This window comes from Camelus ferus, chromosome 11 (assembly GCF_009834535.1).
Source record: "Camelus ferus isolate YT-003-E chromosome 11, BCGSAC_Cfer_1.0, whole genome shotgun sequence".
NCBI lineage: Eukaryota > Metazoa > Chordata > Mammalia > Artiodactyla > Camelidae > Camelus > Camelus ferus.
The window spans coordinates 67,964,930-67,971,326 of NC_045706.1; the positions used below are offsets into that span (position 1 = coordinate 67,964,930).

The 6,397-nt window shown below is 51.3% G+C and overlaps 1 long non-coding RNA gene across 1 annotated transcript; it reads left to right on the forward strand.

Moving 5' to 3' along the window:
* The first annotated feature begins 1,199 nt into the window (after positions 1–1,199).
* Positions 1,200–2,864, forward strand: LOC116667342. Its single transcript, XR_004324243.1, has 2 exons — positions 1,200–1,880; positions 2,219–2,864. It is a non-coding gene; the product is annotated as an uncharacterized LOC116667342 (long non-coding RNA).
* Positions 2,865–6,397: the final 3,533 nt, after the last annotated feature.

Here is a 6,397-nt window from a genome sequence, read left to right on the forward strand (position 1 = left end):
GATGTCCCAGTGTCTCTGCACCGTCCGGTCAGCAGCCTCTGGCAGCATGTAGCTGCTGTGTACCTGAGACGTGGCTCGTGTGACAGAAAATAAGTTAACTAAAGGAATGAAATGGCCACATGTGGCTAATGGCTACTGTATTGAGAGCTTCAGAACATAAAGGACCCATTTAGGGGGGCAGGATGTGCTCAGTGGTAGACCACATGCTCAGCATGCACAGGGTCGGGGTTCAACCCCCAGTACCTCCATTTAAAAAACTTTTTTAAATAAATAAACCTAATTACCTCCCACCCCCAAAAGGAAACAAAAAAATTTTTTAAAATAAAGGATGCATTTAAATTATCTTTTCTAAATATCTTAACCATGTGGTCCATGGCTATCAGAAGAAGGGCTCTTTCTGATTGACTGAGTCTTGGTATCTTCCTGTGCTGGGAACACATGCGGCTACGAGCCTGAACTGAATCACTGAGAGAAGGCGGATCCCAGTCCTTAAAGTCGTGTTTCTACTCTTAACGGTTTCCCATCGTGGGAAGAACTGTACGATTCCAGTGTCTTCATTCACAGAGGCCTCAAGAAGATTGGATATCCGAGGGCAGACAGGTGGCGCACAGCTGGGGAAGGACGGGACGTGAGCTCCCCTCACTGGCATCTGTTTGATGGTAGACCAGCTGCTGGACTTCACCTTACGTAATCCAAAAAGCAAACCTGTGACCCAGCGAAAGGTGTTTCCATTTCACAACTGAGGACAACTCAGAAAGAGTAAGAAACGGTCTCAGAAAGTGACAGAAATGTGGCGTAAACTGGGTCTGTCAGATTTCACTGGCCCGGAGACTGAGGCTGTTAGGCGGAAATTCTCCTTCATCCTAACCACAGGATGGCCACTGTTCAAGGGCGAAGACAGCTATTTGAGGTTGATTATCTGTTCAAACTGCGTGTGTGGGTGTAATGATTGCTCCCACGGTGAGACAAGGCAAGTGGGGAGAATCAGTGCCTGAGCCAAATAGACCCATTTTCCATTTTTACTTCTTTGTGTTCTTTCTTTATATATCTGTAATGGAAAATTCTATATCTGTAATGGAAAATTCAGAGCCGTGCTGTCTGATAAAGTAGTCTTTAGTCACATGGGGCTATTGGGCCCTTGAGACGTGGCTCATTGAGATGTCTTACTGTTAAGTGTCAAACATGCACCTGATTTCAAAGACTCAGTATGGAAACAAGGAAGATAAAATACCTCATTAATAACTTCTATATTGATTATATTGAAATGATCATAGTTTGAGTATACTGGAGTCAAATCAACTAGATTAAAATTGATTTAATCTGTTCCTGGTTAGCTTTTTAATGTGTCTACTAGAAAATTGGAAGTTACATATGAGGCTCACATCTTATTTCTATTGAGAGCACCTATGTCTGCTGCACCGTGTTTCTAAGTCCTGGGATGAAAAATGAACGACTCATTAAAACACCCCTCTGCCGGAGAAAACACTTTCATCTCATTAATACCCACGCTGCAGCAAAGTGGCGCTGGTTAGGTGTGAACACAGCCTGGGCCTCCGCCTCCCCGGCTCTCTGGGGTGCGTTCGGGGCACTGGCTGGGGCACACGCGTCTTGCCCAGCTGCGCCCAGAGCTCCTGACATTCCGTCATGTGTCTGCCTTAAACAGCACTATCCGTTCTTCCTTGGACAAAGTGCTTCATTATGCCTCCCTGGAGGAAGGTCGGTGATGAAACCACGACACGGAAAAATGACCTGATCTCTCCAAGTTCGTTACCGAAGGCCACGGCCAAAAGGAAGCAGGGCGTGCAGTCTGCCGCGGACGTTACCACTCGAGCAGCCTGGAGATGCTTTCCTGGTCCACGATCTTAACCGCAGGAAAGCAGGTTCAATACCCAGGCTTCTGGGGGAAAGGGATTGCGCTGAGAGCCCCGACCCCTCCCCTGCTCGTAGCATTCAACTTTCCTCTCGGAGATGGAAAGTGCTGTGGTATTCCCCTTTGATGATTTAAAAGTGTTGTGTGCCTTTTCCTCCTTCTTTCCACCCAGCCCTCTCCTTTCTCTGCGCTTTTACACCCATTTCCATAGTAGCCACCTCTCTTGTGTCCCTGACTGTGAGGAGAAATCTTGCAGATGTTAGTAGGGATCCAACACTTTCCAGTAGCTATTTTGCTCACAGCCTCCTTATCTCCTGGCACTAATTTTCTTGCCTTTCTTCTCCCTAGAGCTGCTCTTCCTCCAAGTGCCTACAAGCCCTGTGTCGGATGGCCCCCTCCTCGATGGGAGCCTGGGAGTGAGCCGGGGAGAAGCGTGTCCTGGGAGAGGAGGCAGAGAGCTCTCGGTCTCCTTATAAGTCTTAATTCTCCCTGTGGCTTCAACACAACATGCTAAACGCCAACGCTCTGGAGGGTGGAATATCCAGCCGCTGTTGGATAAGCACCCTTACCCGAAGGCCTGCCGAATGCAGGGAGATGCCTTGGCCATCTTCACTCCAGACCCCACCCTGCTCTCTGATCCCCGCTCACCTCCACCCCAGCCTCATGAACAGCTCATGGCCGTGTCTGTCTTGAATGTCCTCATTCTGTGCAGTTTGCCCCGGAGAGACCAGTCACCTTTCCTTATTGGTTTGGAGGGAGGACAGACATACAAATGGCACATACACACCCCTACTTGTCAGGACTTCTAAGACCCCCAACTCCTGAATCCCCCACCTCCCTCTCAGGGCCGGGCACAGCTGGGAAGGCAGCAGGAATGGGTCTTCAACAGTGACCTCCTGAAAGGGCTTGAAGATTCTTTGCCCGCCCTTCCTCCTTGGACATTGTTCTTTGGATGGCACAAGCTTGACAGACTGATCACAATAAACATGTAACCTGAAGAGAGCCTCTTCCCTTCCAGCGACATTATTTATTCACCTAAAGCAAAGGCTGAACTATATTTAGCAGATGATGTCAGTGGGTTGTTTGGATTCTTAGAAATTGGCAGGAAGCCACCTCTCACATGATATATGAAATCACTGATAAATGCTGCTTTTCACCAAAAGTAAAACAGCTTAGTAGATGCGGACCTTCGCTCCCGCCCTCCCTCCCTCCCTCTCCTCCACCCTCCTTCCTCTCCCGCCCACCCCTGCCTCTCCTGGGATTTGTCTTTCTGTGGCCCAGCTCAGCAGAGCCTGTGAAGTGGAAATGAGTCGCTCGGTACCGCAGATCAAATGAGGCTGTTGGGATGCTCAGGATGGTTTTTTCCTCTCCTCGATCCTGGAAAGCTGCCGAAGCGCCAGTGAATCAGACACACACGCACAAAAAGGCGAATCTATATGGCAGCAGCTTTATGGGGCCCGGTATTTATGGTGGCGCGCTAGCTCAGGGTTGCTGTTTTGCAGGCAAAGATGGGAAATAGTGATTCAGGATTGCCATTAAGGGTGAAACAGCCCCCATACAGATTGTGTGTAATAAACCAAGTACAGGGAGAAGCCGTCGGAAGCTCTGGAGTTGCCTCCCTGGCTCAGCCGAGGAGGGTAGGGGGGCATCAAGTCCAAGCTCCTGATTTCATGTGGTGGCGAATACCTGGTGCTTGGAACAAATCTTTCCGCTTTCCCCCCATTTCCCCATCCTGCCCTGGGTCTATCCCACCAGGCTGTCGCAGGGGTTAGGCGGGGTTTTGCCTGTGTAATGAATTGAATCCTTGCCCTCATGTGGAGACCCATTTATGTGGCCAGAAGCACAAGATTTCATTCCCTGTATTTTAGCTTCTGTAAAAACCCACATCGCTATTGCTCACAGATCCACCCAGCCCCTTTCACAGTCGGCTGGGATATTTAACTCAGGACACCCAGCAGAAGCCAGGTGCATTGTCTTCCCGGCCACGGGAAGCCAGCAGCTCCAGTGGTGGTCCGCGTACATCTCTGTCCTTAGCTCTATCCAGTGGCCGCCGCCCCGCCCCCGGCTCTGATGCTGGACGATGCTGTGAAGACAAGGGACAGGTGCGTTGGCAGCCCCTTCACATCTCGGGTACTTTCATTACGCTCTCCCCTGTCACATGCTCTGTCAAGCAATCCTGGCTGCGGGATGTCGACCACCGGAGTTTAAGGGACTTGGAGAGTTTCCAAAACCCCACTGTGACACTCCCTGTAACTGGCCTCTCTCCCACACCCTGACGTGTGCTGGGCCCCAGGTAACACTCATCTTCATCCTGGGGGGGAGAGGAAAACAAGAAGGAGAGGAAGGAATGAGGACAAGCAAGATCTGTGCTCTTCATGTCTTAATGTCTTACCTTGGGGAGGGGCAGGACTAGATGGATGGAGGGGTGAGTGGACAGATAAACAGATGGGCGGGTGAGTGGGGGGACCCCGACATCAACCCCTCCATCAGCAAGAAATCCCACAAAATGAACACGGGTGGCAGGTCGGAGTTGTTTCCGATTCGGTCCTCAGATTAACATCCCCCCGGGGCTCCGTATTAGGAACTGCCGGTGAGTGAAAGTCTTTGTTTCCACTGGGACTCATTTTTCATCCTTAACCTTGAGAGGAGCTGGACACCGATGACCTGCGTGCTTCCCTTCCAGACTCGGAGTGTGCAGGTTCTCTAGCTGTGTGAGTCTGCGGCTCTGTGAGTCCCCCGGGGGAGCTGGCTCCTTTCTGCCAGGGAGCTTCTCCTCCTCTCCCCCGAGGGGAGGTGAATGAGCTCCGTCTCAGACACAGACGCTTCTGGAACGTTCCCTCCAAGGGCGACTGCCACTTCTCTGGGCTCAGAAGGAACCAGTGAGCAACCTCTCTCTGGACGAACATTTGCTCTCATGGAGAACCCTGCTCGCCTGGCTCCCTGTAGGGCCCCACCGTGTTTATCATGACGATGATGGTTTCTGTTTTATGCGGGGACTGGTTCTTTGGCTCAGGCCACTTGAGAAGCTGGCTACTGTGTCTCCCAGCTCAGTGGTAGAGCGCATGGCGAGCACGAGGTCAAGCACGAGGTCCTGCTCGAGGTCCGGGGTTCAATCCCCAGTCCCTCCACTAAAAATAAATAAATAAATAAATTTAAAAGAAAAAAAATAAAGAGGAGGCTGGAGCTCCAGCACACCAGCACCATGTCCCCAGACATCACATCTAGGACGGGGCCCTGGGGGCCGCAGCTCATCAGGAGGGGCCCCAGGGCTTTGCCTTCTCTGCAGTGGTCATCAGGTTTCATGGCGGGACCCCCCATGGCTCTATCCCCACATTATTACTGGGTCCTGGTCAAGCCTTCCCTGTGACCTGCCCAGAGCAGGAAACACTCATTCCATAAACCTTTACTGGGGGCCAAGCACGGTGCTGAGAGATGAGGAGGAACGTGGTCGCCCGACAGAAGGGGCACTCACAGCCCAACAGAAGGGGCATAACTGCCAACGCAGCAGTACCATCCTGAGGGCAGTCCAGCCAGCCGGGCCGCTATATCAGGCCCCCAGAAAGTACCTTGGACCCACAAGGTGAGATGTCACCAACTCTGCCCATGGGATGCTGGCAGCTCTGTCCGGAGAGAAGAGTTGAGCTGGAGCTGAATGGACAAGTCCACAGATAGCAGAACATGGGAAGAGCAGCCAGGCAGAGGGAACAGCCTCTGCAAAGGCACAGAGGCTCAAGGGCATTCAGTTCTGCTCAGCTGGCAGATACAGCACAGGGTGACATGGTCAGGAAGGCACAAAAGGTGGGTAGGATAGACTGTCAGCATCCTGATGTCCCATCAAGAACAAGTTGGGATTTGTTCACCTCGAAGCACCCTGCCTCATGGTCTCACCAGTACCTCCCTGAGTGATGCCTGAAGGCTCTGATGTGCTCCTGGTAGTTACTGAGTCTTGGTTTGTGCTGAGCCCTGGGAAAGAGCCTCAGGGCATGCAGACAGGGCTGGATATTGGTCCCTGACCTCAACGTACAGGCCAGGGGAGCAAGACACATGAAACATTAGTGGCCATCTGCAGGAAGAATAATTAAACGTCAGGCAGTGTGGCTTCCGTCGTGAGTACCGGGAGAGTTGCTATGGGGGAGAGGGAGGTGCAGATTGCAAATCAGGAAAAGCCATTGCTTCCTGCTGCTAAACTGGGTGCCACCATGTCTGGTGACATTTTCATGAGCCTCTGTCCTTTTCCTAGGAGGGTGCTCCAAGCACAGCCTCACCAGCTTTCATCAGCTGAGGGTGTCACTTACATTTGGCCTGTACCTGCCAGCGGACCCTCATCCCAGCTGAATTCTGCATCCTCAGCTGGGCCCCATCTGCTCCTCACTGTGTCTAGAACCATCCTAGTACCTTTGCCGTTGGCCTAAAACCAACCCAACTCCTCCGCTTAAAACAGCCTGGGGCATAAATTTTTTTTTATATATTAAAAAAATTTTTATAGTGAAGCTTGATGCAGTGTTTTTCAAATTTTTATTTATTTAC